Here is a 23,386-nt window from a genome sequence, read left to right as displayed (position 1 = left end):
GTAGAAAACACATCTACAGGTTCAGTGCCTCCTGATGCAGTGTAATCGACAGTAACTGATGGCACAGGAAATACTGACCTTGAGTGTGATCGAGTCTCTAGGTTTAACCATCAGTCTGAAGGATATGGGCAAGAAGTCATCAACACCATGAGGATGGTATTAGCCAACAACAGAACGTGGAGAATTCTATACAACAAATGACTCAGTTTCCCTCGTCTAGCCACTACAATGAACACGCTGTATAATAGCAATGGTGGAAACAAGGCTAAGTGAATTAAAATACACTAATCTCCCTTTTTCCTTAGATTCAGGCCAGAAAACCATTAAAATTAGTGCTTTCAGAAACTTGGCCTTTTGGCGGTGCGCTGGCACTTGAAGAACAACCAGTGCACAACTGCACCTTCTGCAAAACCCAGACAGCTCTTTTGAGTTTCCCTCATTGATATCTGTGATAATGACAACTTGCCCTTCCCAAATCTGGTAGGTTTCAGTTTGGTCTTTTATTGCCTTCCTGAGGAGGGGGAACTCGGAGAGGCCAAGTGTTTTCATGTAAACCTACACCCAAATGGAGAAATCATTGGACAGCCCCTGCTGTGGCTGAGAGGCTTTCGTAGTGTCATTTGATTTAGGTACTGCAGAGTCATGAGGCTAATACAACAGGACAAATTTTTGTCCATTCCACTTGTTTCCACAGAGACCTATGTAGCGCTGTTCAGATCAGTCAAAATAGACTGAGTACATGAATCATCTTCAATTCTGCCATTGTCTTCCTGAACTCACAGTAGTTTCAGGTCTCCTTCAACTGAGTCTACTAAATCTAACACTAGAAAACATCTTACCTAAGCATAAAGACTCATCTTGTGGCAAATATGAATCCATTAATCCTACCAGAATATGTTAAATGACAGCCACAGAGTTTGGTTATGTGTTATCTGAAATTGGTGTACTGAATTTTCAGTGTGGAAATTTACTGAGTACCCAGGACCTCTGCAAGCACTGCACTAGATTTGGGAATGTTATGCTAGGTGTGGAGAAATTTACTACATTACTTACTTGTTAGCTACTACCCCAGTCCTTACATCATGGTAATTTTTGGGGGTAGCTAAAACTATCATCCTCCACACTTTACAAATGAATTAGAAACTTCTCAGTAGAGTTTGCATGTGCCCCAGTTCCCACAATAGATCAGAAGCATAATAGGTTTCTGGTCCCTTGGTCTATCTCACTCCAGTCCTTATTATCTTTCTACACTGCAGGGAGAGGACATGAAGATAGAGCAAAGGACAGTGAAAGACTCATGAAGGGACTGTAATCAGAGAATAAGAAGAGAGCATTTGAGCTTGATTTTAAAAGAGGAAATGAAATAGAGATAGTAGGAATGAAGGATGCAATCACTTAAAGAGGAATCAATGAAAGGGAAATGAGTATGGCAAAAAGTATTCCATACTTTGGGGAAGAGCATATATGTAAGGGAATAAGGAGAAAAGACTGGTAAAGTAGGAGACAGGCAAGGATTCCACAAAGGCCTTGAAACATGGAAGTTTGTTTAAAAGGGTAAATTCAATGAAAAAATCTTATTAAAATAAGTGATTACAATGTTTCAGTGTATGACTGTAAGGTGGATTTTTGGGTAGAAACTATAGAGAGACATTGACTAAAGAATCTAAATGGACTTTAGTCCCCCCAGCTGTAAAACCACATATTGTCACATTCCCTAGGTCTTTCAAAAAGGAAGCAAGCTTTTGCTCTGGGATTGGGATATGAAATGCCATATACTATTCTTTTCCTACAGGATATGCTTTCATTTATCAATCAGAAAGGACCACTCACGAAAGGCATCTTCAGAAAATCAGGAAGTAGAAAATCATGCAGAATCCTAAAGGAGAAACTAAATTCTGGGGACAGAGTGAACTTGGACAGCGAATCTGTTCTTGTGGTAGCATCTGTTTTAAAGGTGGGGAAAGTTCTAGCTTTATCCACACATGAATAACTCAAGGTGTGATTGGTGTCTTTCATTATGATTGCCCAGGAACCATCATAGGCATAACTGATTAAGAACTTGACACACTGGAAAACACTTCATGAAATCAAAATTTAAGGAAGCTACTGTAGGATTTAAAAGCCCCATACATTAGAAATATATTCTGTTTTCACCATTCACCACCCGCCTGAAGGCTCCATGCCAAATACTAATACTAATATGACTACTAGTAATAATAAGAAATTTCAAAATATCCACTGGCACATACATAATGTTTACAAAGCAAACATCCTGCTTTTGATGACATCCTCACCGCCCTCCTAATGCAGGCAGTTTCCAAAAGAAAAATCATATGAAACATTTGAGAATAGACATAGAAGATTACAATAGTAAGCAAGTGTTTACTTTATGAGGAATCCAAAAAGGCTCAGTGAGGCAATCATTCTTAAGCATCATTTTCTCCTGTCTCTTAATGCCTTTTACTTTATAAGTCAGGGAGGAAGGATTTTGCCATTTGTGTCTGCTTTCACCACATCCTAAGCATCCTTTTATTAATATTTGAGATGTCTATCCCACCATCCAAGGTTATAACGACACGGTAACCAGCTCTAGCTACATGCCTCTTTTGATAAATCTAACTTTTGGAGTAGGCACAACAGACAAAAATAGTTTCGATTCTTAAAATTCAATAGATTGACTCAAAAAATAGATTTTTGAAATTATACAGCTAATTCACAGATATCCAGTTCTATTCCTAAAAGGGAAATGGAGAAAGAAGTGAGAACTAGAACAAACAATTTAATCCATCTACCTTGGCACTTGCTAACAGCTCTGAACAAAACTATGTTAAGGCAGTAATGAGGACACCCTTAGAATCAAGGTCATATTTGGTCCTTCCTTGTCCCCCATTACTGTTCAACTCTATGATAGATACCAATAGTCCCTGACCACTACTACACTGAGCTATAGTAAAACACACCAGTAAATATATGTATAGACAACAAGAGAAAGAGGAAAGAATGATGATACATTAAGTACTTGAATAGCATGGTAAGTGTGCCCTCTTTAAGCTGCACACATGGAATTGACGTTTCTAGCAAGACTTAGTAGGGTCTTTTCTATTTCTGTGTTATAATCACAGACTAGGAAGATGGTGACCAAGAGTATGTAGAGTTCTTAGACATTTCTAAAGTTTTCCCTTCCTAAAGTTGACTAATCTTTGTGGAGAATCAGACTCTGCAACCTTGGCCTGAATAGTATCATGTCAAACTATCTGGAGAATTGGCCTACACTAGAAATGAATATATCCTCAGGACCATCATGAGTTTGCCATTAGACTATCTGATACAGTGATTGAAAGGAAGAATGATGCAATTATGAGAGTAGTTTTTTTAGTAGTTTGCAAAAAAGCGCACAAAAGAGTAAGTGCCATATGCTAGAACGGAGCTTTGTCTTCATTTCCACTAAAGCCTAGGCTCTGCTTTGATGCTTTCGTTTTTGTTGGAGAAAATCCACACACCTGCTTTCTCATGTGCACGTCAATGGAGAGTCAGAGCTGAGCTCCGTGTGGGTCACAGTTTGGGTATCTATGAAGGAAGTAGGGACTTAACTGAAGTTTTCAACTAAGTGTTTTCTCTGTAATATTTCCAATATGTGTGTGTGTGTGTGTGTGTGTGTGCGTGCGTGTATTTTTTATCTACATAGTATTTTCTTCTAAATATCCAAGGAAGTTTACTTTTATCCGACCTCTATGATAAGTGGCTTGGTGTTTTTGATGAAGTGACTGAGGAGGAGAAAATAAATGCAGCCCAGAGGTAATGATGCAATAATTTCTCTACTCTGGTCATGTCTCAGAAATACAGGCAATATACTTTTAGGAAAAGATTGGTTTACATTTGCCACTTTGTCCACTAAAGTAACAATCAAAGCCAAAGAGTTTCAATTCTTCAGACCCATGGAGGAATGTTTCAGAATACAGGCATGCCTTATGGCTATTATTGCTCTTTGCCTGACCTTATTAATGTAGAATCCTTAGCCATTGTACACCTTCTGAATATATGAAACTGGTAGACAAAACTCACTGGCCTAAGGGAGATCCTAGAGCATCAACAGCCCGTGGTGTAACCTTACGTTTGTCAAACATTTAACCAGAGTGGATTAGCTCAGAAATCGAATTCAGTGAAACATTTTCGTATACATTCATGCCTCGAACTCTGCTATAGCAGGTTGTGAACTAGATCTAGAAAGATGTTCTCCGTTCTACATCTCTATACTTCCAGCTTCCTAAGTGCAATGACTTGCCTTATTCAAAAGTGTATCTTTCTGACTTTAGGCTTCTAGCCCAGCTGCCAAAAGCGAATGTTGTTCTCTTGTGATACCTTTTTGGAGGGTTATACAACATTGAGCAACAATCTTCATCCAATCAGATGACAGCTTATAATTTATCAGAGAGTGTAGCCCCATGCATTCTTTGTCCACCTAATTCCTCCAGCTTTGAATTGATAGACAACTTTATAAAAAAGGTAAGAGCGCTCTCATTTGTGTCCCCTGAGGTTTAGAATCCATGCTTTGAATCTGAAATGTGTAGTAGTAAACTGGATGGATCAGTTCTGAAAAGTGCACAACTTCATAGGCTTCCTTGGAATGGCAGAGTTCGTTATCCTACTCTGGTGGAATATGGGAAGGGGTGTTGTTAAAGTGTGAAACGCAGAGCAGTTGAGTCGCTTTCTTCCCATCCAGGAGATTCAATACTAGACTACCTAAATAAACGAGAGAGAAGAGTGGTGTGATATGATTGAAAAGAACCTGGGCTCTGGAGTTTGACAAGTCAAGGTTAAACTCTCAGTCTGATCTTTGAGGGGTGGGGGAGCTTGTAACCTTGGGCAAAGCCATGGATTCCTGATAACACAATGGTAACAACATCTAGGTCCTCTGGTCAGTACTGGCACATCCTAGGTGGATCGGGCACTATGAGCACCCATGGCTCCAAACACATTGACCTTCCTCTGTAAGTTGTGGCTCATTTAGAAAAATACATGGCTACTGTTTTGCCTCTGTTACATCAGACAGAAACTAGTAGAATATTCCAGAACATCCTAATGGAGCCACACATGTCTAATAAGATGACAGCTTTTCCCCAAGCACATGCCGAGAGACAGCATTAGACAAAGGAAGACATGAGGAGGGACTGCAGTTATACAGACAGACATGTTTTCTCTCCAGCCATGTGAGTTTTTCCTCAAAAAAAAAAAACAAAAAACAAAAAACAAATACAAAGAAACCCTCAGGAATCTCCAAATTCCACTAAGATACTTCCTCATTTAAGAAATGGATTTCATAAGTTTTTCTCTATGCTTTATACATTTTAATTAGATATTATACAGAAGTTATAATCCAATATATACTGGAAACAAATTTTTAAAAAATAAGTAAAGTTTAATAAATTAGGTTACCTTGAAAACTATCTTAGTTTTAATGGTGTAACCATTGGTATCACAATGTTAGCTATTAAACTAGGCCACAAATTAGAACTTTAGCCCACTGACTAGTAGTATTTTAAAATCTATACCCAAAGTACAACAGAAAGTATCACTCTATGTTATTTTTTATTTGGGAACTCTGATTTCTGTATATTTTTTTTATCAACTCTGCATTCTTCTTAGAAGTCTTTCACATTATTGGTTAGATCCAAGATTTATAAACAAAATGTGACTTATAGCTATGCCATATGAAAAAGAGCACCCCTTTGTGGTCCTTTTCATTACAGGTTTCTCTTGTACACTTTTTGATTGAAAATTGCCTCAAGGTATTTGGAGAAGACATCACTTCTCTCTTGGGAGAGAATTCAATGAGTTGTGATAACAATGAGAAGGCTGCAGGTACTGTGAATAATTTAAGTGGCTTTAGCCAATGCAGACAGCAAGGTTGCCGCAGGTCTGGCAGATACTTACCCCTGTTCTGGATCCCAGAGCATCCCCAGGGCAATGATTCCCAGCTGCCTCTTCTTCTGAAGGCTGGCTCACAGGTCAAGGGAGGTTTCACACTGTTGGAGACCAAAAAAATCATAGAAACTTCAAGAAGTTTCTAGCAGTATTAGGAGATAGCATGGAATGATACAGTTTTAGGGAATTTTTTCGAACACAATTTTAAATGGATCCCACATATATATTATATTATATATGTTGTTAAGCATATAATACATAACTGTGTATTTCAATTTATAATATATAAATATGCTCTGGTTGTTCCTTTCCTATGAAGCACTGAAAATACCTGTTTACTTGGTTGTTTGTTTAGTTTGTTTAGTCAGCTGGCATGTTGCCTATTGCCTAAAATGTCAACTCAGTGAGGACAGGGACCATATCTGTCTTACTCACATCAGGATAGCCAAAGTTTAGCAAAAGTTTGCCATATAGCAGGTAATTCAGTAAATACTAATTGCTTCTAAGTGTCTCCTGTTTTGTTTTTTTTTTCACTCACTACACTGCCTGTAATGAGCCATTAATTCTCCTGGGGGGGGAAAAACTGTTTCGTTTATTAATTCCCAAAGTAAAAAATGCTAAAAATAAAATAATAACAAAATGTCCCTGCTAGATACTTTATAGTCTCATATTACTGTTTCCCATACAAATCTTTCTGGTTTCTTATATTGAAGTGCGAGAGTGAGGTACTTGTCTCACAGAGACAAGCTCATGGACAAAGGAGAGTGAGTAAAGCGATAGAAGTTTATTAAGCAAGGATACAGAAAAAGCTCTCAGATACCCCTAACAGGGTTGCCACTGAGGGCTCTTCAGGCTGGTCTTTTACTGAAAACTTGGCCAGGGAGTTTGTGGCCTTGAGATTCTTGTGCAGTCTTGGTTTGAGCAAGGACTATTGATAACACCCTTAATGACTTACTTCTTTGTGGTCTGGTGACTTTCTCTGATTGCATTATAGCTGCCAAAGAAAAATACTCCCTCACCTCTGGGACCCTGTGGTCTGGTCTATTTTCTTATCTCTGTTTTTTTACATCTCGGCACCCTTGTGATTTCTGTAAGCCTGATTTCATGGCCCTCCCTCTATCTCTCCCTGCCCTTGCTCAGTATCACCTGAAAATCAAGATGTTTCAACACCCAGTGATAAAAATGGATATATCTACCCTCTACAAAAGAGCAATGTGGAATGATCAGGATACAATCCCAAGACTCATATGTTTTGTGGAAGGTCCAGAGTTCTGTGTTCATGACACTACTTTTTATCTTTTCCATGACAGAACAGTTGGCAGAACTGTATGATGTGTGCTACAAATATATGTGAAATGGCATTATTTTGTTCTTGAGCAACTAATGTAAGGTAGCATTGTTCTCCATCTGGAGGTTCAAAATACCAATAGGATACATTCCCTCTCCTTAAGGAAGTCACATTCAAGTAAATTAGTTCATGCTAATGTTAGTCTTCATGTTTGTACTTGCTAAAAGATTAACATTAACAGTCACCTATCTCTTAAGAACACAGGACTAGAGGAAAGGAGAGCAGAGGAAAGAGTTAAGAGCAATAAGGTTACACGTCTTTATTTCTTCTTTTATTATTATTATTATTATTATTATTATTATTATTATTATTATTAGCTGCAGGGCAGTGTATACACCATAGCTGACCTTAAGAAAGGACTTGATTTTGAGATTTTGCCATTTGTTTCTCACTGTTTTCTATTGCTGGTTGCCTAGTCATAGTCATAAAGCCCAAGAGAAGTTAAGAAAGCATGTTTCATTTCTCAATCCATTAACATTAGGGGAAAGCTATGGAAAGTAGATATAATAACATTTGCTTCCAAGTCTAAAAGACCATAAAACATGAACATACCCAGGTGGGAGCTTCATACCCATGTGTAATCCCACCACAGATCAATCATCATTTTGAACTGGAGAAGTAATTTAATTAGGTTTACCTAGTTTATAACACATTTTACTGAAACTATTTATCTGCTTAGTTTTATGGCATTCAAGTCCAGAATGAGTGGCCTCTGTGTTGGATTTTATCATATGTTATTTTATGCATTTCTTAAGATAATGGAAGTGGAATCTCAGAGAAGCAGGCATAGAGAAGGTTTTCAGTTGTTTATCGAAATCTGCAGTAACACCTGCTTACTATTGCAATTTAATCTTCAAGAATGTTATCTCCAAATAGAAAGATCAATGATGGAAAAATGGTATTCGCTATCTATAGAGATGCTTTATTGATTTGAACCACAGCCTTAAAGAGGCATTTCCCAGTGCTTGCTTTCCTTTCTTTATCTTTTATTTTTTAAAGTAAATGAAAACAATGTTAAACCATTTTTAGAGCAAGAAACACAAAGCATATTGCTCTAGTGCCTCTTTTAGAGATAACTCCATCTAAAATGCTATTATACTCAGTGGAGAAGCAACATCCCTTATCCTGGATCTCTGAACAACCTTTAAATTCTATGAGTACTTGTGATTTTCTCCAACTTCCTATAATACTGTAATATTCTATCTGTGTGGGAAATGTTTAGAGGTGATGTTAAGTGCTGCATGTATGGGCCATGCAAGAATATCACACCCAGGGGCACCTGGGTGGCTCAGTTGGATAAGTGTCTGCCCTTGGGTTGGGATCCTAGGGTCCTGGGATCAAGCCCCATGTCGGGCTCCCTGCTTAGTGGGGAGCCTGCTTCTCCCTTTCTTCCCTCCTTTGCTCCCCCTCGCTATCTCTCAAATAAATAAATAAAATATTTAAAAAAATATATTTGTTATGAGAGACACACACAGAGAGAGGCAGAGACACAGGCAGACAGAGAAGCAGGCTCCATGCAGGAAGCCTGATGTGGGACTCCATCCTCGGACTCCAGGATCACGCCATGGGCCAGAAGGCAGATGCTTAGCTGCTCAGCCACCGAAGTGTCCCAATGAATAAATCTTTAAAAAAATAACATACCCAATTACCACCTGTTTGAAATAAAAAAAAATACCCCCGAAATTTTAAGTATAGACAATTATAGTGCCTATAGGTTCTTGCTCTTAAAGTAATCAGATGGAGTTTCAGGATATTATATTAGAGTCAGTATCTTGATTTTGACTCCATGAAATTCTAATAGGAAACACACCTCAAGATTTTAAGACACAAATTCCCCACCTATAGTCAACTGTGCTCTCCTTTCCTCTTTCTCACTCTACTTTCCTGTGGTGAAGGTATTTTCTATCCAGATTGAAAATCAGTTTTGTTTTGTTTTCCTTAACTCAAGATTGTTTACTGCATATTACCTCATGTGACTTTTCTTTTGATTTACATTGTAATAGTTATCTTTCCTATATCTTTAGTAATCTGTTATTAAACTATTTCGTTTACTTGTATAATCTTTATTTTTCTCTTCATTTCCTTTATTTTATTCTTAGAATTTGAGATCTATTTATTTCTAACTTTAACTTTTTCTTCTATTCTCCATTCTTCATCTTTGATTTTTATCCACTTCTACAACCTGAAATTGCTACTAAGATTAATATCAAGAAGACTTTCTTTCCTTTGTAAGTAATCTGTTGTCTTTACAGAAACTTTAGGACTTTCCCCTTCATCCTTCACCCTCTAAAATCTCTCTACCAGGTAGCCAGGAATATATGTATATGCTCTGAATACATCCCAGTCAGGATTTGGGGATTTTCACCAAATCTTTATTTCTGGAAATGTTCTATCTTTTCTTTTCCCTGAACGTCACATACAATCTCACTATTTTCTCCATCTGGCACTCATTCTGATAGATGTTAGAACTCATAATGCTATCATCCATGTCTCCCCTTTAAATTTTTGCTTAACCCTTTTTGCCATGTGTCATTTTATGCCATTTCTCACATTTCCAGCTCATTAATTTCTTCTTCAACTGTTTTGTGGTGTTGTTTTGGAAATGGAGTCAGAGTTCAATGTTAATCATTATACTGTATTTCTTATATTCATATTCTTTAATTTTTGCTGTTACTATCTATTCTTGTTTCATAAATTCTTTATCTAATTTCTTATTTGTGATTTTTGCTTATAAGTCTTAGGATATACATGATATCTATTTTAATTCCCTGTACTGATATTTCTATTAAATCAGTTCCTTTTGTTGAGTTTGTTACCACTTGATCCATGACCAGACAGAGTATCTAGTGGTCTTTTGAACCTGGCTATCTCGTGCCACCAGGACGTTGGAATAAACAATGGTGAGAGCTTTTCTTCCTTTCTTTCTAAGATTTTATTTATTCAATTGAGAGAGAGAGAGAGAGAGAGGCAGAGGGAGAAGCAGGCTCCATGCAGGAAGCCTGACGTGGCATTTGATCCCAGGTCTCCAAGATCACATCCTGGGCCAAAGACGGTGCTAAACCACCAAGCCATCTGGGCTGCCCAAGAGTTTTTCTTTCTACTTGAGTTTTCACCCACACATCTTTGGTCCTAAAATAAATATGTGACATATACTGCCTGGGTGAGGAATGGGTGATGGGGGTGGTAGATAGACACCCAGAGCTTGACCTGATGGACCACTCTACTGCAGAATCCCTGAGTAGGGCAGTCTGGGTGGCTCAGCAGTTTAGCGCCAACTTCTACCTGGGGTGTAATCCTGGATACCTGGGATCGAGTCTCACGTCAGGCTCCCTGCATGGAGCCTGCCTCTCCCTCTCCCCGAGTCTCTGCCTCTCTCTCTGTATGTGTGTCTCTCATGAATAAATAAAATCTTAAAAAAAAGAATCCCTGAGTAAATGTCCTGGCAGATGTCTGTTAGGACTCATCTGCTCTGAGCTTCTGCCTTAGGCAGCATGAAGAGCACTCTTCCCAAACAAAATTATTCCATTAGCCCACGTGGACTAGGGGCTGGATTCTTCTTTATTTTCACATGAGCCAAACTATATGATTAAAAAATGATGGCTCATTAGAAATGACAAATACCATTTGCTTCAATGTGGGTGGAACTGGAGGGTATTATGCTGAGTGAAATAAGTCAATTGGAGAAGGACAAACATCATATGGTCTCATTCATTTGGGTAATATAAATAATAGTGAAAGGGAATAGAAGGGAAGGGAGAAGAAATGGGTAGGAAATATCAGAAAGGGAGACAGATCATGAAGACTCCTAACTCTGGGAAATGAACTAAGGGTGGTGGAAGGGGAGGGCAGGGGGTGGGGGTGAATGGGTGATGGACACTGAGGCGGGCACTTGACAGGATGAGCACTGGGTGTTATTCTGTATGTTGGCAAATTGAACACCAATAAAAAATAAATTTATTATTAAAAAATAAACACCACCTTTATTACTAATAAAAAAATGATGGCTCTTGATGTATGAGCAGTGGATGCCAAAAAGTAATTCTACTGACATGTGTGTATGCATGTGTATACACATGTGTGCTAATGCATTTGTGTATACGGAGAAAAACTGTTAGAAACTATATAGATCCTCCTCTTGTGTACTATAGACACCAGATAAACAGAAACTACATTTCCCAGATGAACTTGCAGGCAGAGTTCCAGTGTGATTTAGATTCCACTAATTAATGTCTGGCTTTTTTTCCCCTTGAATTCAAGAACTGAGAAAGTGAGAAGAGAATCATGGAATGAAACACTCCTTTTCCTGTGGTGGGCCATACCAGCTGCAGCATGGTTCTGGAGCCAGTAACTATAGTGACAACTTCCCAACTTGAGGGCAGTTTCTTAATTTTGTCAGTGACACCAGCTACACTGGCAACCAATTCTGCATTGTGGTTTTGGGAATTATTTCTGGAAGCGCATCCTAGAATATGGTTATTTAACCCTTCTAATATTTATGGACCCTGTATAGTTTATAGTAATTCTCTTTGTTCAACAAGCTAGATTTTGCCCTCTGCAAAGGAGGATTAAAAAAACAGCAATTTAGGATTTTGTATCTGATGTAAATAATTTTCAGTAGAGAAAGGCTCCTACTGAAACTAAATGGTGGGACCAGGAAAATCCATGGTCTGTATTGATAAAATAGTTATTTAAATCATCAGCTCTGGTCACCTGCAAAAAAGAACCTTTTGGAGTCAATGCTTTGACAGCCCAAGTGTCTCTACACAAAATAATATCATAAAAAAGAAGAATATAAAGTTGATGAGACTGTCAATTATTATTGAGGCCAATGAAAAGGGAAATAACTGGTTCAATATTTTAAATTTCCAGCTCAAGTTATGATGAAGATAAGTCAATCCTTAACCTCATCAGGTCCTTCTGGAAAATTTAGGACATTGATTGGGAACGAATGGTAGCCTGATGATTTGAACAGATACATTTGAGTAGACTCACATAACTTTGAGTATCCTCAGATTCCTAAGTGCCACCCTGGTCAGCAGAAGTTCCTCCTTCCCTGTCTGATGAGTAGAGACTTGCTAGACCAGAGATCCTTTAATGGCTTCACCTGAGCAGGATACCTTTCAAGAGAATGACAAGTCTTGTCATGCTGTACTCCTTTCATCTTTCAATGTCTCAAGATCAACAACTAAAATCCAAACATGTCATTGTAAGGATGGTACAAAATGAAATTTAGAAAGTGAGCAGCTTACACACCAAAATAACTAAAATATTTTGTTGTTATTTTTACTTGGTGGTTAGCTAATGGGGATATCATGGAAATGGATTCTAAGACCATGGAGGAAGGAACAAAATTATAAACCAGGATGAATTTATAGATATGAAAATCCCAAGATTGAAGAAAGTAAAAATACTGGGATAGATTGATCATGTATAACATTCTCCTAACTAGATCTCCTAAGAGGGCTTAGAGTATTCTTCCTATACCAAAACACTGAGAAATATATTGTTTCAGTCAATATCCTGTCAAGGAAGATTGAAGCACACCTTCCTGTAAAGCTCTGTTGCTCCCTTAGTGGCTATATTTCCAGATTGGAAGTGCTATTTAACCAGTGTCCCTGATTTTGGTGAGCCAAAATAGAGCATCAATTAACCAGGAAGGGCAAGACAGGCAAGACAGCCCTGATGGACAGCAGGACCAGAGTGATTATCAAAATGATTTGACCTGCAAACCCTTTAATATGAGCTAATGGATGAAGGGCTGAGACAGAGGAACAGAACTAAGGTTCTACTCAATTTGTATAATATGAATAAAACCCTTCTACATCTGATGAACAAAAGCCTCACTTGAGTCAACATAAAGGAGGAGTTAAGGCTTCTCATCCAATTTCCAGGCCTGAGTCAATAAACATACCTATAATCCCTGAATGAAGATAAGACTAGGTAGATGTAGGAGGATCTTGTAATAATATCACAACTATAAATTTTCCCAGAAGATTCCAAGAAGCCTACTCCAAAGAGACTAGGGACATTTATCAGAATGCAGTGGTCAATTTTACGTGTCAACTTCACTAAACTAACAGATGTTTAGGTGTAGGTGAAATATTATTTCTGGGTGTATCTCTGAGAGTGTATCCAGAAGAGTTGAACATCTGAATCAGTCAAATGAGCAAACAAGAGCCAACTTCACCAATGTGGTCAGGTACTATCCAATCTGTTGAGGGACCAAACAAAACCAAAAAAGGCAGAGGAAGGCTGAATTCTTCCACTCTTTTCTAGAGTTGACACATCATTCATCTTCTCCTGCTCCTGGACACTGAAGCTCCTGGTTCTCAGGCTTTCAAACTCTAGGACTCAGACCAATGTATCCCTGGTTCTCAGGCCTTCATCTTCATACTAAGAGTTATACCATCAGCAACCCTGGTTCTCAGAACTTTGGACTTAAAACTGAATAATACCATTGGCTCTCTTGGTTCTCCAGGTTGCAGATAGCAGATTGTGGCATATCTCAACTGCTAAAATTGTGTGAACCAATTTTCATAACAAATCTCCTATCTATCATCTATCTATCTATCTATCTATCTATCTATCTATCTATCTATCTATCTATCTATCTATCTAATCTATCTACCTACCTACCTACCTACCTACCTACAGATCTATCCATCAATCCTACTGGTTCTGTAACTCTGGAAAATGTTAATATAGCTATATGTTGAGAAAAGGAACTATCCAAACCTTCCAATAGTGATTGGATACTGACTGAGATGACATAAACTCCCAAGGGCCTGGAATGTCAATGGTCTAAGAATTAGAGAAGATGTACTTACGGGTAGAATTATAACTGGATCTTTGGCTCAATTCTATCTCAACAGAGGCTCAGTGCATCTAAAAACATGCTTGTGGTTATCTCCTCTTTCCCAGAGTGCTCAGTTGGAATAAACATACTATTACAGACAAAATCACAACATTGGCCCCCTAAACTATAAAGGATGTTATGACAGAGACAGCAAAATGAAAGCTTCAGGGATAACTCCTCTCTGCCAAAATAGTAAGTCAAAATCAATTCTTCATTTTTAAGGGGATTTCACACATTAGTGCCTGCACTGAATACTTGAAAAATTCTAGAGTTGTAAATCCTCCTCGATCCTCCTTTAACTGGTCTGTTTGGCCCAGGTAACTGGCCTTAGAAAAATCAATAGATTATTGTTACCCTAACAATGTGGTGACTGAATTATAGTTGCTGATCCATATGTAGGCTCTTTAATCGAACAGGGCAATGTGGCCTTTGATACTTCATATGCTCCAATTCTCTCTCTCTCATACACACACACACACACTCATGCATGCACACACACACACACCTCACACAAATATTTACCTTCAGCCAGCAGGGACAGTTTAGGTCACCATTATTCCTCTACAACTCTTCACTCTGTTAATACTTGTATCATCTCACCATTCCATAGGCTATCATATTGATCCCCCATATGATGAGGTAATAGAACCATAAACACATGAAGAGATAATTCCCAGGAAAACCTAATGTCCTCCCAACTCTTTGAAGTTTTAGGGAGTTCAAGACATACCAAGATATCTCCTCCAGGGACGCTCAGGTGGTGCAATTGTTTAGTGTCTGCCTTTGGCCCAGGGCGTGATCCTGGAGTTCCGGGATTGAGTCCCACATCAAGCTCCCTGCATGGAGCCTGCTTCTCCCTCTGCCTGTGTTTCTGCCTCTCTCTCTCTCTCTCTTTCTCTCTCTCTGGCTCTCTCTCTCTCTGTGTGTCTGTCACGAATAAATAAATAAAATCTTAAAAAAAAAAGATACCCCTCCAAAGTGAAATACAAGGTGCTATACTTTGCTTCCTGATCATAAAAATAGAGATAGAACTTTTGGTGGCCTTTTTGGATTTTATAAGAAAAAAAATTGAGTGTTCCTTGTCTCAACTCATTAAATAATTTGTAAGGCTGCCAACAATTTGTAAGCCAGATTACAGTAAGATATTCCAGTTAACCCAGTCTGCAGTTCAAGCAGCTTCATAATCCAGAAACTAGAGTGGGGATCCAAAGGATCTATTATTCATCCAAAGATCTTTGGCAAAACAGACTATTGCATGGACCCAACAACAAACCCTAACTAAAGAGTCACAGAGAGACCTCTAGGATTCTAGAGATATGCTATACCATTTGTAGGATATAGATTCTCTTTTACAAAGTAGTTGTTCTCTTGCTACTAGTCTACTTGGTAGAGACTGAGACTTAACTCTGAGATACCAAGTAACATGAAATGTGAGTATTCATCATGAACTGGGTATTATCTAACCTAGGAAGCCATGAAATTGGCATGTGAAAATGACATATTTAAGACTGTACTCTAGCAGGAACCAAAGCCACAGGTAAGTTTTATGAATATATGGTTCCTCCCTGTTCCTGCTGTGCTATCACTTCTTCTTTCAGTAATACCACTTATGAATACCACCGCCACTTGACTGAGGAAGGAAAAATCTGAGGCTGGCTTACATGATATACCACCCCAGCCAAAGTAGTCTACTGGAACATTAAATATTTTTTACTCACACTCAAAACAAATAATATCATTGAAGACACACAAAAAATACCAATGGAAGTATTGGAAAAGCTGGGAAACTCTGTTGTTCTCAGACAATAAGTGCTCTTCCCAGAGCCTTGTGCATTAAAATCACAATTACTGATATCAGGAAGTCATGTTAACATGAGAAACAAGCTCCATGCAGGAAGCCTGATGTGGGACTCGATCCCGGGTCTCCAGGATCATACCTTGGACTGCAGGTGGCCCTAAGCCGCTGAGCCACAAGGGCTGCCCTGTAAATTTTGTTTTGTTTTGTTTTATTATTTTATTTATTTATTTTACTTATTTATTTTATTTTATTTTATTTTTTATTTATTTTATTTGTTTTTTATTTTTTTGTAATTTTTTTAAAGACAGTAAAAATGCTTTAAATTTTTGTCACGAAAATGTATAATTATCAATATCTTGGTATATAGAAATTTGTAATCCATCTGGACATATGGGTTCAGATGGCTACAAGATGCACTAAAGCAGGCTAAGTTGAGATGGGAGACTATTAAACTCATACAACTAGAGACATGTGGTACTTGGAAATGTCTGGCCCTGGAAAGGATAGGAAAGAGATATGGCACTGAAAATAAACAAAGTAGTTGAATTTTTTATTTTTTTTTATTTATTTACGATAGTCACACACAGAGAGAGAGAGACAGAGGCAGAGACACAGGCAGAGGGAGAAGCAGGCTCCATGCACCGGGAGCCCGACATGGGATTTGATCCCGGGTCTCCAGGATCGTGCCCTGAGCCAAAGGCAGGCGCTAAACTGCTGCACCACCCAGGGGTCCCTGAAAATTTTTATATACAAAACAATCAACTCTCAACTCTGTCCTCAATCCCTCATACACACACTTACATATCACAGACACATACATACCACACACAAGTGCCCTGTTCCCAGGCAGAAATGTAAACTTTCAAAAAACAAAAAAGAAATGTAAACTTTCAGAACAAAATAAGATTGGTACAAATTTCTTATCAGTAACACTGGGTGCTAGAAGACATTTTCTGATACTCAAAATCTATTTCCCATATTCCCTCCTTCATGGAGCTATGAGAATAAACTGTAGCAAAATGAAGTTGTAAACCAAAAATATGTTGGAGTGAATCCAGAAAACAAGGAAGGAAGCCCCAAGTGCTGAGATGACAGCTGTATGGCAACATTAGAGAGCAGTAAGTCTGGAGAGGAGCAGGGACATGGAGCTCCCAGAGTGGGGGATTTCCATGCTGTCATGAAGAGTCTTAAAAGAAAATGAGAAGACACTTCCATTGCAGCTTCCAATATGTAAAGAGCTGGGAAGCTGTCACTGTCATCCACACAAGAGCAAAGTTCTACAAACTGAAAATCAATGATTTTTTTAGATCAATCAAAGAATGGAGATTATAGGACAAACCACCACCTCAAAATCTAGAGAGATAGGCAAATACAGAGAATTACAGCTGAGATGTCCATACCTGAACAGAAGCCGTTTATGTGGTAGAAATACATAAATGATAACCTCAGTGAATTGCTGGAGGCTGAATTGGACTAGCTTGAGTGAGGAGCCAAGTCTCAGATGATCCACCGCATTTTCATGGGTTTTATCTCCAGGAATTCTAGTAGGTTCTCACCTTGGAGATCAAAGAAAAATCCTCTCATGCTTTGGGCTAGGAGAGGATGTTACCATTTTGTTGAAATATGCCCAGGTACTTCCCATAACAAAGGTCTTCCCTCCAGAGGAAATTATTAGAACCCTAGAGAATCTGAGGGAAAGGCAGTTAGTTAACCCTAGGCCTCTCTAGCCTCGTCTTACAAAAAAAGGCTAAGAAATGCTTTTTTTTAAAGAAATGGTTCTAAAGGCCACAGCCAAGGGACTCAAGTCCATTAATAAAAATGAGATTTTTTATTTAATGAATGAGATATTTTATTTTTTTTTCATTTTATTAAATGAGGGGTGCCTGAGTGACTCAATTGTTAAGTGTCTGCCTTCTGCTGAGGTCATGATCTCGGTGGGGGGGGGGTTTCCATCTCCCTCTGCCCCCTTCTTCCCCTACTTGGGCTCTCTCTCTGTCTCACAATAAAAATATTTACAAAAATGCTATTTAATCAAATTAAGTTTATAGAAGACTGCTTCACTCCATACCTTGCCACCACATCAACAGGGCTTCGATATAATAACAGTGAATTATAATGGAGAGAGGTGCAAAACACAGACTCTATTTAAGAAGTTGTGCTTAGGGAAATCCAAAGAAAACAGAGAGAAAAAAATAAAACTGAAACCTCTGGCACTTCCAGCTACAGCAAACATTTAAACACAGTCAGCTTTATACAGATTAATACAAAACCTCACACTAAAGGCCTACTAGCCTTAGTTCCTAATAACTGACATATAATGTGCACTTTAAACAATAATTATAAGGTACGCTAAGGAAAGAAAAAAACAGATGAGACACAGCAAGCCTAAGAACTAGGCTTAGATGTGACACAGAATTTGGAATTATCAGATATGAAAGTTTAAAATATTATGATTAATATGCTAAGGGCTCTAAAAGAAAAAATAAACAAATGTAAGAACACATGATTAATGTTAGTAGAGAGATGGAATCTCTAAGAAAATGCTAAAAATAAAAAGCATTATAAGAGAAGTAAAGAATGCCTTTGGAATTCATGGATGGACTCATTAGTACACTGGCGAGAGGACTGGTGCACTTAAAGATGTACCAATAGAAACTTCCTAAACAGAAAAGCAAACAGAAAAATGAATGGAATTATTAAAAAGGCTAGTATGTCCAAGAACTGTAGGACAAGTACACAAGTTGTGATACATAATGATAATACTAGAAGAAGAAGAAAGAGAAAAAGAAACAGAATAAATATTTGAAGTATTAATGGCTAATAATATTCCCAAACTAGTGACATACACTAAATCACACACTAGGAAGCTGAGAGAACACCAAGCAAGACCAAGCAAGATGAACACCAAAAAAAAAAAAAAAAAAAAAAAAACTACTTCAAGGGGTCTATATTCAAAGTACAGAAAACCAAAGACAAAGGGAAAATCTTCAAGGAAGCCAGAGTACAAAAACACTTTACCTATAGAAGCTAAAGTACACTTTACACTTACAAATTCCCCTTCTTCAGTAAATTCTCTTAATCTCTTCTGGTTTTCTGTTTATATAAACTGAATGTAAGGGTGAGGTCCACAGTTCAGTATGACCACCTCTTAACAATTCCAGTATCTGTCTCTTGAGAATGTGCCAGAGATATTTCATGATTTGTTATCCTTATCTTTCAGGCTCAGTCTAAATACTAACAAGGAAACTCCTATTGAATTTTCAGTTAACATATATATTAGATAAATACTTAATTTTTTTCTTATAGTTGCTTTTCTTATCTGATATTTATCCCCATTCAGGCAGTAGCCAATGTCTCCATGTCTTAAGAGGATAATAGAAAAGAATCTACAGAATTAAAACAATAATAATAAGTTTTTGGCTTTGGTGTTCAGTAGCAAAAGCCCAAGAACAACCAAAATAGTAGAAGAAGACATGACCAGGTAGGACCACGGTAACAAAGAAACAGAAAGAATGAAAAGGTAGGGTCTGGTACATAAACATGATTGTGATTCAGACCATCTGCCCTTGACACTATTCAGTTTTCCAGTACTCAGAGATAACCAGGAAAATGGAAGCTCTATAAAGAAATTAAATTCAGGTACAAAAATTAAAGTTAGATTTTTTTCATAACCAGGTATTTACTCAACTTACATGGAAAATGCCTAGAAGAATACACAGGGAACTGTTAAGAGAGTTTAGGGAGTAGAACAGGAAGTCAGTAGGGAGGAATCAAAACTACTTTTCTCTCATAAACTTATGAAATATTCATGTATTTTTGGAATTTCACTTATTTATTCAACAAAATATAACTTATTTTTATAAAAAGAAATTAACAAGGAGCACAATCACAAATAAATACACATTAAGAAAATTATTCAAGGCAAATTTTCCTCAGGTCCATGAAGATGACAAAAAAAGTGAATGAGGATTTGGTAGGAAAGGAAAGCAATGGAAAAGGTAAGAAAGACCAGGAACCACAAAATAAGAGTCAGCAATAAGAAAAAGTAAACATCATCTTCTTGTACAAATACCATAAGGTTGAGAGCCTCATTAATGTGTCTACGGCCACTTTACTATTAGAAAACACTGAAAAACTGGTGTGTACCCAAAGGAGACAAGTAGACAAATTAAGGAACTGGGATCCATATTGGCTAAGGAAAAATGACATGCTGGTATATAAACACGAGATCAGAAGTCTGAGGAGGGACTGCAGTCATCAGTAAGTAAGTGAAAGTTCATCAAATGGCAAAACGATTACACTTAATTTTTACATCGAGATCAAAGAATTAAACTGAAGAGTCAATTAAAAGGAAGCAGATTTAAATTTTCTAGTGTTCCCTTAAAATTAGATACATTAATTAAAAACCAATCCTGGACATCCCTATCAAGTAGCGCCAGAAGTGCTGTGACTTGTTAATCCCTTTGCTTTGTTTTGGACTTAATAGCAAAAGTAGCTGCAAGTATGCAGAAGGAAATATTAAAATAAATATATCACCTGAAAAGTGAAGGTGAGTCTACTGTGGAAGGGCAGCCCTCCACTGGCAAAGCAGAAGAAATTGCTTTTACCTTTTATAGTAAAGAGGAAGGCATTGCTGTAACCAGCTCCAGATAACCAGAGTAACATGGCTTTAAGAACCTACTAGAAAAGTGTCTGCAGAGAAGGTGTCCAAAAAAGAAAGTATGGGTAAAAGACTGATGGAACCTGAGAAAACGGTTATGATTAACCTGATCTGCTTCACAACTTTGCCTCAAGCCAGACTTTCCACTCCCTTCATGACTCCTCTTCTTTCCTTTAGTATAATCCCTACCACTGAGCAATAGTAAATCTTAGTTCTAAATGTCAGTCCTGAAAAGTTAGCACAAGCTCTCTTGCATTAGATTTCTGATGGCTAAAAAGTGTTCAGAATAGTTTAGCATGATAATCAAATGTCAACATTATTTCAGTATAGCAAGATAATGGTCCGAAAATATTCCTAGTTCACTTCTAAACATAAATAAGCACTTGGGGATCCCTGGGTGGCTCAGTGGCTTAGCGCCTGCCTTCGGCCCAGGGTGTGATCCTTGAGTCCCAGGATCAAGTCCCACATCAGGTTCCCTGCTTGGAGCCTGCTTCTCCCCCTGCCTGTGTCTCCATGTCTCTGTGTCTCTGTGTCTCTGTCTCTCGTGAATAAATAAAATCTTTTTTTTTTTTTTTAATAAATAAAATCTTAAAAAAAGAAGCACTTATAAGTATCTTTAATTAAGAAGGAATTCATAAATGTCAACTAGTTATTTGCAGGTCAAAATCAAGATATTCTAAAAAAACAAAATCAAGGTATTATGTGCTATTTAACAATCTAAAGATTGAAAAATTAAATTCATAGGAAGGAGAGAGAGAACAGATACAAATCAAATTGGTAGATGTTTCCTTATTAGATGTTTGCAAGGGGCACTGAATAACTAAATAGCAAGGGTTCTCATTAAAACAAGAAGAGTTTTCACACTTATTTATTTCACACTATTTATTCCTTTTGTCAAGGAATAAACAGTAATTCAAAAACTTGATTAAGTGTTTTCCATTGGAATCAGAGGCAGCATCAAAAATTCTCTAAACTTACTACGGCAACAATTTCTTAATACATACCCATATCAAATCATTATGTTGCACAACTTAAACTGACACAATGTTATGTATCACTTATATCTTAATAAAACTGAAAAAAAGAAAACCCAGATTTCTACATAAAATCAATAATTAAAAGAGCTTTTACATAAGAATCATAAGACCGAGAAGTCATGGCTACTATTGTATACATCTACACAACTGCACAAAATGTACTCAAAAGTTAATTTGTTTAATTATCACAAGAACAGTCTTCTGTCCTCACTCTGTTACCTGAACACTCTCTTCAAATGAGAGGTGAAGAAACCAAGGACTGGAGAAGTCAAATCCTTAGCCAATGCATTACAGCCAAACAGCTAAACCAAAATTTAACATATGATGACCTCAAACCCATAAATAGGGATCCCTGGGTGGCGCAGCAGTTTGGCGCCTGCCTTTGGCCCAGGGCGCGATCCTGGAGACCCGGTATCGAATCCCACATCAGGCTCCCAGTGCATGGAGCCTGCTTCTCCCTCTGCCTATGTCTCTGCCTCTCTCTCTCTCTCTCTCTCTCTCTCTCTGTGACTATCATAAATAAATAAAAATTAAAAAAAAACAAAAACCCATAAATATTCACCTTGGAACAATGCCTCCCTCTCTGAAATATTTGTTCTGTCATTAACAAGCTCCATGACATCAGAAAAAATTATTAATTTCTCTGGATCTTAGTTTCCTTCTGTGTAAAATTCTCTGAAGACAGGAATTCCAAGTTCTCTTTTTTGTTTGATATAAATAATCCATCATTCCTCTATTAAGAGCATATCATAAAGTCAGAAATAAGGCACATGATCGTACCATGAAGTCTTTTTTTTAAAGATTTTATTTATTTATTCATGAGAGACACCGAGAGAAAGAGAGGCAGAGACATAGGCAGAGGGAGAAGCAGGCTCTCTATGCAGAGAGGTTGACATGGGACTCAATCCTGGGTCTCCAGGATCACGCCGCAGGCTGAAGGCAGCGCCAAACCACTGAGCAACCCCGGCTGCCCAAGGCTTACTTTTGAATGTGAGCTGCATAAACATATATTTATTTGAAAAGCAAACAAGGGGCTCCTGGGTGGCTCAGCTGGCTAAGTGTCTCAGTCTTGGCTTCGGCTCAGGTCATGATCTCGTGGTCATGAGATCAGGAGATTTAGCCCCATATCCAGCTCTGTACTTAGTGCAAAGTCAGCTTCAGATTTTCTCTCCTTGTCCCTCTCTCAAATGAATAAATAAATAAATAGTCCTTAAATAAAAAAAGTAAAGCAAATCAAATTCCATGGTTTCCTCTACTTGTCCTTATCTGTAAAGGCATGTAGAGTTGACACATGAAAAATAGAGCCTTTCTTTTTTTAAATAGAGCCTTTCCATAAATGAGCATGTCTATTCACAAATGAGATATTTCCAGCTCTTACCTTCCACCCTGTTTATTAATATTATTATTATCATTTATAATAAAGATATCTGTCTATGGCTTGGTTTGAAAAGGGCTTGCACACTGTCCATCAGCAATAAAAAACCCATGACCTTACTCATGTGGTAATTAAGTCTACAGCCTATCAGCTCATATGAAACAGGCTGAGGCTGTTCTGGTTGGTGGAAGGGAGGAACATAAGACCCTCAGAGGACATCACTAAAATTCCTTCATCCCAGAAATATACACCTCAGTTGGGCAGGTCCTGGTGCAAATAGGAGGTAAGGAATTGTCAGAGAGTGCCACTTATTCATGGGAAGGGGAGCCAAACTAGAGCTGAAACCCTCAGCAGACTGAACCATCCAGAGCTCAGAACAGGGGGGAGCAG

General features: G+C 37.9%; 1 long non-coding RNA gene across 1 annotated transcript; it reads right to left on the bottom strand.

Annotated features, from left to right (window-relative positions):
• Positions 1–2,547: 2,547 nt before the first annotated feature.
• LOC144310160 (uncharacterized) lies at positions 2,548–17,485 on the bottom strand. Its single transcript, XR_013375854.1, has 4 exons — positions 17,325–17,485; positions 12,263–12,387; positions 5,932–6,023; positions 2,548–4,740 (listed from the first exon to the last, which is right to left on the bottom strand). It is a non-coding gene; the product is annotated as an uncharacterized LOC144310160 (long non-coding RNA).
• Positions 17,486–23,386: the final 5,901 nt, after the last annotated feature.

The sequence above is a fragment of the Canis aureus genome, unplaced genomic scaffold (assembly GCF_053574225.1).
Source record: "Canis aureus isolate CA01 unplaced genomic scaffold, VMU_Caureus_v.1.0 ptg000477l_RagTag, whole genome shotgun sequence".
Taxonomy (NCBI): Eukaryota; Metazoa; Chordata; class Mammalia; order Carnivora; family Canidae; genus Canis; species Canis aureus.
The sequence above is the reverse complement of the archived record's forward strand: the minus strand, read 5'-3'. Positions and strand labels throughout refer to the sequence as shown.